The sequence below is a fragment of the Ruditapes philippinarum genome, unplaced genomic scaffold (genome assembly GCF_026571515.1).
Source record: "Ruditapes philippinarum isolate M1 unplaced genomic scaffold, ASM2657151v2 ctg5283_1_1_1_1, whole genome shotgun sequence".
NCBI lineage: Eukaryota > Metazoa > Mollusca > Bivalvia > Venerida > Veneridae > Ruditapes > Ruditapes philippinarum.
In genome coordinates, this window is record NW_026857513.1 from 54,747 (window position 1) to 66,103 (window position 11,357).

At 28.5% G+C, this 11,357-nt stretch overlaps 3 non-coding genes across 3 annotated transcripts; all 3 read right to left on the minus strand.

The window, feature by feature from the left end:
- Nucleotides 1–231: 231 nt before the first annotated feature.
- Nucleotides 232–322, minus strand: Trnam-cau (transfer RNA methionine (anticodon CAU)). Its single transcript is given in 2 exon segments — nt 232–267; nt 286–322. It is a non-coding gene; the product is annotated as a tRNA-Met (tRNA).
- A 5,588-nt stretch (nt 323–5,910) lies between these two features.
- On the minus strand, nt 5,911–6,001 carry Trnam-cau (transfer RNA methionine (anticodon CAU)). Its single transcript is given in 2 exon segments — nt 5,911–5,946; nt 5,965–6,001. It is a non-coding gene; the product is annotated as a tRNA-Met (tRNA).
- A 4,692-nt stretch (nt 6,002–10,693) lies between these two features.
- On the minus strand, nt 10,694–10,784 carry Trnam-cau (transfer RNA methionine (anticodon CAU)). The gene is given in 2 exon segments: nt 10,694–10,729; nt 10,748–10,784. It is a non-coding gene; the product is annotated as a tRNA-Met (tRNA).
- Nucleotides 10,785–11,357: the final 573 nt, after the last annotated feature.

Here is an 11,357-nt window from a genome sequence, read left to right on the forward strand (position 1 = left end):
AAACAATTTTAGATCTTTAGTGCTATAGTTACTAGGAAAGAGTAAAAAGAGTGTCTATTTAAGCATACATTAATTCGTGGTATTTTCTTATGTGCCTCATGATTACGAAATTCATCTACACTTGAATAAGTTATCGGCCATATAAAATAATCTATTTCAGCGCGTTGAACGGTTGTCTACCCATTTGATTGTACGGAGTCAAACTTTCCATAAATAAATATTAAAAGTGTTTGCCCCGGGTGAGGATCGAACTCACGACCTTCAGAAGGCTCGTTATATACTGATTATGAGACTGACGCGCTACCTACTGCGCTACCGAGGCAGATATTTGACATATTTTAGATGTTAGTTTTTGATGCTCCCAAGGGATCACTTTGTTTCCAGATTTTTGTTGCAACAGAACATGACAAACATAAGGAAACATACACTGTTTAATTGCTTGATATTTTGTAAGCTTCAGCTGAATAAAACTACATGCATAACGTTCATTAGCAATGACTTTTTTTCATTATGTAGAAAGGTAACACTCTTCTATCGTTGTTTTTATGAGTTATAATGTAGTTGTAATTATAAATTTAGACCAACTGGTGTACATGTTACCTAAGATTTTAAAAAAGTGAGCAAAATGTCAAAAGTGGCGTTTTGACTTTGAAATCAAATGCTTAATTACGAACCAAGTGTCAAATTGCAAAACCAAACCAAAATCCCAAAAGACGGCTCACCTATATGGCCAGTTTGCATCTTCTTAGAAGTGTAACAGATTACAAAAAAAAATATAAAAAGTATTTTTCGTAAACCAACACCATTAATAATGCCTTACACAGTCATAAAAACTTGAAATTCATATCCTTACAAGGAGATAAGATCTTGCTCTTGAATTCAACCTTAATAAGACAATAATTGATACGGCCACGGTGTGCAGGTTTGAAAAAAGCTATATTAGAAAATTTGTTTTTGTATATATTTAATCAATCTCTTTATTCATGACGGTGACCGCATGGAACTTCCTAACTTAATCTCAGTGTATTTTGTCCTGGTCCATTGCATAATTTGATTCTTAAAATTTTAATCACGGATCATGGATATTGCTGGTGTTGGTCTATTGGTGCATGCCAGATGTTCTTCTTTCTAGTTTATGTCAGTCACATTTCTCGACTACTTAAACTTGATATTATTAGACAAAATGATAAAAATGTCTGGAGTGTCGACATGCTTAACTAGGTAAATTACAAAATCCAAACACGCAGAAGTACGAAAGGATTGTTTCGTTTAAGAATCAAATAATGTATTTTAATTTAATCAAATTTCTATAAAAAAAATGCTCTAGTATTACAGCTTATATTCTGGCAAGAAGTGTTTTATTTTGTAACTAAACAAATTCTTAAGAATTGTCTGTCGATTAACATATGGTGCTTTCATAAACATTTCTTTTTGAGATCGATGCAAATCATTTTAGAAGTAATACAATACATTTGATGCTGTTCAGATATATATAAAGTGTCTATTCTGTTCTAGAATTAGACAGATATTTATAGATTTTGAATATAGGTGAATGATAATTAGTGATAACCTGTTTCACTTATCTTAGTAAATTGATGATTTTCAAATGTAATGGAAATCAAAAAAAATCAATACTTTAGTGTGTAAAATTATAATACATGTATATGTGAAAATAATTTTATTGTTTTTAACTCATCGATAGATTTATATTTCTTAATGAAATTGTATACTTCAAGAATCTGCTTGAATATACATTAAATTTTAATTTTGCATAAGTTTTGTTTTTAGTTAAAGGATGAAATTTGAAAATCACAAATTTCGAGATCAATGTTTAATGGCGTGTGCACGACACACAGCATGATATTATTCTGCGTGCACGAAATCATTTTACTGAAGAAAACATGTGAAAACATTTTCTATTTTGTGACAATTTCGTTACGTAAAAGAATTGTATTCCAATTTAGCAACACTCTTTCTGTGAGTTCCCCCAACCTTTTATCGTAATAAGATCCGTAAAATTAAATAAATTATCGCAAAAAAATAGGAAAATTATATTATGGTGAATTAACTTTCTATACAAAATATCATCATGTGACAATTTAATATATGGTTTAGAAGATAATTTATACATATTGAAAATCATAGTAATTAGAACATTTGTAAAATATATATGTAAGTTTTATTAAAATAAACAGCTTCTTTTCTGGAAGAAATTTTATTTGAAGTTAAGATGAATAAAAATGTAAATAACGCAATATTAAATGCTTTAAACTTAGAAATAAAATAGGCATACCTATTCGACAATTGCACATTATGCTTAACATTGGCAATGCACATATATGCAAAGGAATACACATAATCATTAGGCTTATTTACTGAAAAGTAAGATTATATTTGGAATGGCATGCAAATTTTGAAGAATAAAATTGATGTTAATTCCGTGCAAAAAAGTAAAAACCTTTGATGACAAATCTCTCTACAACAATGGCGTTTGACAATCACCGTTGATAAATGCCTTCATACCATTTAGAGTCAAGTGCATTGAATTGCCTTTTTGCCTACGAGGAAATTTAGCACTCGGGCATCTGCTATATTGTAGTTCCTATGTTATTTATTGTCAGTAACCTGACAATTCTTCACCATTGCCCACGAAAGAAGTGGCCTGAGAAGATATTAGTTATCTTGTGTATTAACCATATTTTTGTATACGCGTACCTTATTCGTAATTTAGGTCACATATGGTAAGAAAAGAATAAAATAACATTTTAAGACTAATATGAAAATGTAGAATCAATTTAGGGAAATCATTTCTAAAGATATTAATGGGACAATATGACTACTAAATATGTTTTTGATCCAAAAACAGAGATGTCATACCATAATATAATGTGTACTGTAGAAGGAAAATACACTGTAAAGAATGGAGCCAATATAAATTTTTATTAAGACGAGACGTTTCACATCATAAATGAGATCGTAGAAGTTATCATTTTAATGTATTTGGACGATCTATCAAAGAGATATGATTTTTAAAATAATATTACTTTTATAGTCTTTATCATTAAAAATCATGTTTCAGTTTTTGCTGGGTTCTCATACGGCTGTTACTGGTAATTGATACGATTAACAATTGGTGATATTTATTGGAACAAAATATTAATATTGTAACGATTCAAAGCATTTGGAAACAATAATATAGAAAAAAGGGTTAATCTCGATTTGTTTGATGCTATAGTAGATAAGAAAGATAATCAGACTTCCCTGTGTTCCGATAAAACATATCTCTGAGATTAACTACTCAGGTACCTTATGATGTATCGCTAATGATGTGAAAATATCAGTGTATGTAAGAACACAATTTAAACATTTTAACAATTTAAATCAGGAATAAAACACACGATTGATCATGTATTTCTTCAAAATATTACAATACTTGTACATGCATATAATTATTATAATTTTTCACATTTAACAAATTTACACGATATATATTTTTTTAAGAAACTTGCAAGGAATGTAAAAAAACACTGATTAATAATGCTATAACATAACATAACACAACCTACATATTGAGTTGAAAGCAAATCATACTCGAGAAATAAAATGTTAAAAAACTACATGAATTTGTATTAGCTATAAAACACTCTAAATTTGATAAAGATATATATTTTGTTACCGCTTCTTTTTGTAAAATCTGTCTTATGTTTATATTTGCAATTTGATACAGAACATGCATTTGCGCAAAATCAGAGGCATTTAAGTCAAGTCAAGTCAAATAGTTTATTGACATAAACATTTTACACGTTCATCGTCAAGTTTTATGAATGGCGGCTTATAATTTAACATAAAACATTGCATACAATTACAAATTTTGTAAGAAATATATGTACAAAACATACATAATATTTAAGTACAGAAAAGTATGGTGATGGATTTAACATAGCTACATAATATTTACAGGCAAATAACAGTGAAAAACAAAAAAAAAAAACATTGATTTTCAGATAAATATTGTTTGAAAATAAAGAAAAAAATTATTAACAGAAAACTAGACAGTATTTCTTTTTCAAATGATATGTGATTATATTTAGCTAATTTTATCATTACGTTTTTAGAAGAAGAAGTTATTATACTTTTAAATTTGTTTATATTTGGCCAAGTATAATAGTATATTGCTAAATAAAGTGCCCTTAAATCAGAATAAAATGGACATACCAATAACAGATGATACTAATTTTCCACCACTTTTCATATTTAATTTACATTTCACACATAATCTATTGTTTCTATCTATATTTCTGCAGCGACCTTCCTCTTAGCTAATCTATGAGCCGAACATCTAAATATTGAAAGGTATTTTCTATGTTTATCATTTGTTATTATACTAAAATTATTTTTCATAACCAAAATCAGTTTTAATTTTTTTATAAACTTCTAATTTTCTAGATTACACGCAGTTCAGCATACCAATTTTGCATATTTTTGATTTTTAAAAACGTTTATAATACTATTTACTTGTGAATTATTTAATACTAAGTTTGGATCCCACACAAATACTGTAAACCAAAGCGAATTTAACAAATGTTTTACATTTAATGTCCAGACATTGACTAAATTATCATTGCAAGTAAGTGTACCTGGGATTTTCCTAATTCTAGACTCAATTTTTATTATTTTGATATTACGAATGACTGATAATGGAAATCTACCCAATTCTCCATAAACGGCAATATTTGCTGTTTGTTGACGAACTCCTAAAATCTGTTTTAGGAACTTAATATAAACGCGCTCTATGTCTGGACTATCACGAAAACCCCAGATTTCACATCCATATGTCAATATTGGTAAAACCATTGATTCAAAAAGTTTTATTTTTTCAGTAACATCAAGATTAACTACATCAAATAGAGAATTCAGTGAATACAATGCCTTAAGTTTGTCACTTGATTGGACAATACCTTTTGAGTTTGATAGTAGCTTCCATTTGCTGATAATGTGACACCTAAATAAGTTAATTTTTGTACAACCTTATTTTTTTCATTATAATAAAAGAACTCAACATTATCAATCATGTTGCCGGTTTTGAAAACCATTGTGACAGTCTTATCAACATTAACAGTAAGTCCCCATTCAGTACAATATTGGTTTAATTTGTTAAGAAGTAATTGCAAACCTTCCTGTGTATAAGAAAATAAGACGGTATCATTGGCAAATAATAATAAAAATATATGTTAATAAAAAATGTCATTAGATAATGAGAACTGCTATTTGATATATTAATTAATTTGGATTTTGTTGAACCATTTGAACAGAAATTTACCGATTATCAATAACTTGATTTTATTCTAGAAACAAAGATCAGTAACAGTTATCATACAACTAAACTACATTTCCCTTATTTTAGAAATCCGTTCTATTTAAAATGTGATGCTAAATAAACATTTTAAAACATTGTATTATAATTGAATACTATAATTTTGTAATTTAAAACGATAAAACATGCCACACAAGCAATGGATTAACTGATCTGAAATTAGTTAATATTTTGATTACATGGTTGTAATGATAACATTCTGTGGCTTTTGTTTCTTTTCTTTTGCATTTAAATTTAAATTTCAGGATTTCAGGTCTTCCTGGCTATCGTATCTGATAGATTCTGCTGACTAAATATAATCATTTGGATTTTTACAAAAATGATTATAATGCATAGGTCCCTGACCTGTCTAATTTTAAATATCAGATTAATGGATACATTGAGAACTTAACGACAACCTATTTTTTAACACAAAAAGCACAAGTCAATGTTTGTTATTAAAAGGTATTGTTATTCAAATAAAAAGTAGGAAGTGGGATCTATCAATTTGATAAGTTATTTTCTCAAACTGTCCATGCTTAAATAAGTAAAATGTATGCCCCGGGTGAGGATCGAACTCACGACCTTCAGATGGCTCGTGATATACTGATTATGAGACTGACGCGCTACCTACTGCGCTACCGAGGCAGATGTATGACAGCGTGAAGATGTGTGTTTAAACATTTTCCCAGTCATTTTTGTTAAGACAAACATTACATTTTTATAGCTTTAAGTACCATGTAATTTTGTAAGCTGAACGTGTATACATATGTATGTATAGTATTACGTTATTACTATTATTTTTTATTTCAAGACACATTTTGCCTCAGGATTATGTCTCAGCAATGAATATTTGTATAGAGAAAAGGAGAGCATGTGTTTAATAATGTTGTTATATGTTAATAATGTTGTAACAATGGATTTAGAACAATTGAGAGGTGCTTATCACCTAATAGAAAAAACATTGAATATTTGTAAAAAGTTATCAAAATGTAAAAATGTCGTATTTTGACTTCCAAACAAAATACTAAATTAATAATTGTCTCTTTAATAATTGAACGTTTGTGCAAAGTAAACTTTGCCTTTTTAAAAAAATATAATAAGAAAATACATATAGTACTTTGCAAATGTATGAATTTGTGTGTATCATTTCAGAACATTGTTATTACATCAAATTTCATGGTATTGTATTATTGTATTATTTCATGAATTTTATTGTTTGCATTGTACAATAAAGAGAATTAAAAAAAAATGTCAAATCGAAAAGATGGCTCAGCTATATTGCCAGTTTGTATCTTCTTAGAACTGGGTAAGAGCATAAAAATGATTTGAAAAATAAAGAGCATTTTTTCTAGTCAAAATTGGCGTTTCAGGTACTTTAAATTCTTATAAAAAATTTCATATTCTAACAAACAAATCAGATCTTGCTTTTGTCTTTCTTTACTAATAGTCTTCTTGATAGAATTATTGATACAACATAACTAGCACAATTAAGCAGGCAACAGTGTGCTGATTTCAAACATTACCAGGACACTAATAAATACGCCGCCCAAGGTGTGCTAGTTTGAAAATAGCTTTATTAGAAAATTTATTATTGTAGATATTTATTCGATCTCTTTATTCATTATAGTGACTACATGTAAGTTCCTAACTTCGTCTTAATGTATTTTTCCTGATCCATTTAAGAATAAGTTGTTTTTGTTTAATTTTAATGATGGAGCATAAATATTGCTGGTGTTGGTAAATGATGCATGATGGATGTTTCTGTTTCTGGGTTTTCTCAATCACCTTTCTCTACACAAACTTGAGATTCTTAGTCAAAATGATCAAATTGTCTGGAATGTCGACATGCTTATCTAAGTAAATTACAAAATCAACGCACGCACACTTATACGAGATGATTGTTACGTTTGTTATTATTTATTAAGGAATCAAATAATGTTATCAAAATTTCTGTAAGTAATGCCCTAAGAATTCAAGCCAAATTGTTGTGACATGAGTGTTTATTTTTGTCTACAAATAACTTAAAGAATATTCTTGTCGATTAAAACATATGGGTGCTTTTATAACATTTTATTTTTGGGAGATCAATGCCAAATCATTAATAGAAGTAATTTTTTAACATTTGATTGCTTTTTTCAGAAATATTTTTTAAAGAGCCTATTCTGTTTCAAGCTAGAATTAGATGTAAAAAAAAAAAAAAAAAAAAAAAAAAAAAAATAAAGATTTTTAAATAATAGGTTTGAAATTGTGATTAATCAGTGGATAACATATTTCACTTAAATCGTAAATTGATGATTTTCAAATGTAATGGAAATCCAATCAAAACTTTATTGTGTAAAATTATAATATATGTGAAAATAATTCAATTTGAAATGTTTGTAACTAAGTAATAAATCTATAGTTCTTCATGAAACTGTATGCATATTAAAATTATTTAAGTTGCTTTGTATAATTACACTTGTTAGGTACATTCACTTTTTACAAAGAATTAGCTTGAATATGCAGTAAATTTTAATTCATTTTTTCATTTATTTATTTTTTTTATCAAATGAATATTAAGATTATATTTGGAATGGCAGAGGAATTTTGAAGAAAAGAATAAATGCACCCTACGTGCAAAAAGGTAAAACCTTGGATTTCCCATTTCTCTACAACTATGACGTTTGATAAATGCCTTTATACATGTTATACCATTGAGAGTCATGATAATTGTCATCTTGCCTACGGGTATATTGAACACTCAGGCATCTGCCATATTGTAGTTCCTAGGTAATTCATATGTTAGTAACCTGAAAATTCTATCACCATTGGCCACGAAAGTAGTGGGCTGAGAAAATATTAATCCCATTGTTTATTAACCATAATAATTATACATATACGCGTAACTTAAACATTAATCAGGTCACATCTGGAAGGAAAGGAATATAATTTACTTGTTAAGACTAATATGAGAATGTAGAATCAATTTAGGGAAATCATTTCTGAACATATTAACGGGACAATATGGCTAGTAAATATGTTCCTGTTCAAAAGAATGATGCCATACCATAAAATAATATGTACTGCAGAAGAAATTAAATGTGAAAAATGGAGCCAATATTATAACTTGTTATTAGGACGAGTAGTTTCACAACATAAATGATATCTTTATGTATTTTGACAAGCTATCAAAGAAATATGACTTTTTTTAAACATTCAATGTAACTTTTATTTCTAAGTCTTTCTTATTAAGCTATCTACCATTTTCTCATATGGTTGTTGCTGGTAATGTTATAATGCACAAAATTGGGGAAATTTATTGAAACAAAATATGTGAACGCCTTGAAACACTTGGAACTAGTTAAATAGAAAAGAAAAAAAAGCGAAACAGCTACTTAAGTTATTATAAATAAATCACGATTTTGCTGATGTTGTAGTTAAGATATGTAGTAAGATGATCAGGTTAATGCATTTATATACAACATATCTCTGAGATTAACAATGTTGATATCTTATTATATAGGCGTATGCAAGAACACAGCGTAAACTTTTTTTTAAATTCCTGTCAGGAATAAAACATACGATTATTCGTGTATTTCTTCAAAATGTAATAATAGCTACTTGTATATAATGATGAACAATGTTCACATTACACAAGTCAATATGATACGAAAATTTATAATATTTTTTTTTAATTGACAAATATTGCAATGGTTAGAGAAGCTAGAAAAAAATGCTAAAAAGAATAAATCAATTTACGCTTTATTAACTTATATATATAAAACAAACACGTGTATATCGGGTTAATAGTAAATCCTACTTAACAAATAGAGATAGAAAAACTACATGAATTTGTATCCGCTATAAAAGAAAATTTTAATTGGATAAAGAAAGACATCGTTTTAGGTAAGCTTCTTAAGAAAACTGATATAATTTAAAAAATACTGATTAAATTATAATACAGGTAATTTCACCGGTTTGAAATAATAATATTACTTTTTGTTTCAAGTAAATTCAACTGCCAACATGCATTCATTACTTTATGATTTTATTACTACTTCCCTTCTGTACAGTCATGTTATCGCCTTCTCTATTGTCAAATCTGAGTTATGCAATTTCACACAGAACATGCATTTGTGCAAAATCAGAGACATTTAAAACAGTAAATATCGGATACATTAATTATTTTGGATCATATGAATCGTTGACGATCATCAATCACTTGATTTGATATTAATACAAAGATCAGTTCAAGTTATAAAACGTGATAATGCAACAAAACTATATTTCATACCGTTATTTTAGAAAAATGTTCTATTTAAAATGTGTAGCAAAAAAAATGATTTTCAATATTCAAACATTGTATTATTATTGAATACTACAATTTTGTAACTTAAAACTATAAAACATGTCACACAAGCACTGAATTTACTGATCGGAAATTACTGTTTGAATTATAACATGCTATGGCATTTTTGAAAATAAGTTTCAGGATTCAAGTGTCATTACAATATTACTCTACTAGTTAAATAGTAAACACTTCATCATTTAATTTTTTTCTTCTATAAAGGATTTTGTCCATATGATATCACACTGTACAATCAAATGAGTAGACAAAAGTTCAACGCGTTGACAGTCGTATAGTATATTTGTGTGGGTATTAAAACATAAGGTATTTACACAGACGGCAAGTATTTATCTAGTTTTAACATATTTGATTGTGTTCGAGTAAATCAATGTTAAGGATTCAAAGTCAACATTTAAAGGAGCCTGCTAACACATTTTTGGCCCTAAGCAAGCTGTACTTTACGTAAATTCTTAATAGAAACAAGCAAACTTTCCGATGAGATGCGGCATTTTTTTAAGTCACAAAAACTTACACGTCTTCTCATTATATTAAATAATTTTAAGATAAGATTCGTAAACGTCAACATTTTGTCATTAAATATTCGAAAGCATTTCTTCAAAAATGCTTTTTTTTAAAAAGATATGGGGTATTTAAGTTTGAATGTCTTCAAAATATCAGTAACGTCATCAACTGTCCGCCTCCATTTAATAATATCATCGAGGTCCACTCATCAGCAAGATTGAATAACGCTGAAAACCCGTTCAACGAAACAATTTAAAGTCCTTTGTGCTAATGTCACTAGGAAAGAGTAAAAATGTCTATTTAAGGTATACATGGTACTTTTTACTGGACCTCATTCTTACGAAATCCATCTTCAATTCAATAAAGTTTAAGATTAAATGATTTTTTTTCAACGCGTTGAACGGTTGTCTACCCATTTGATTGTACTGTGAGGAAATGTTTGTCAAGATATTACCTCAACCTTTCCATAAATTAATATTAAAATTGTTTGCCCCGGGTGAGGATCGAACTCACGACCTTCAGATGGCTCGTGATATGCTGATTATGAGACTGACGCGTTACCTACTGCGCTACCGAGGCAGATATTTGACATGTTTAAGATGTTACTTTAGCAGTTGTTGTTTGTTGTTTTTTTGTGGTTTTTTTTGTTTGTCTTTTTTGGCAACAGGACATGACAAATATAAGTTAACGTACACTTTTTTAATTGCTTGCAGTTTTGTAGAAAGGGAACACCTTTGTTTTACATTCTTGTTATTATTTTTTTTAAATTTATGAAGTATAGATTGAGAATATGAAAAAAAGAGCAACAAGGAAGAGAGGCATTGATGAATGCATTCCTAAATACATGACCACCGGCACGGAGCCTAGCAGGACACCAAACAATTGTGGTGCACTTACCACCTAAAGGAAACGCGTTGAATAATAGGTAATACTGAAAAGGTGAGCAAAATAAAACTAGTGGTATTTTGAGTTTGAAACCAAATACTAAATTACTAATCAACTATTTGTCAAAGACGACTCACCTGTATGGCCAGCTTGTATTTTCTTAGAATTGTATCACAAAAATGAAAACAAAAGTTTTTTTTTACTTTGTCTGAATGGGCGTTTCAGGTACCGTACATTGTTATAAAAACGATGACTTGAAGTTCATAT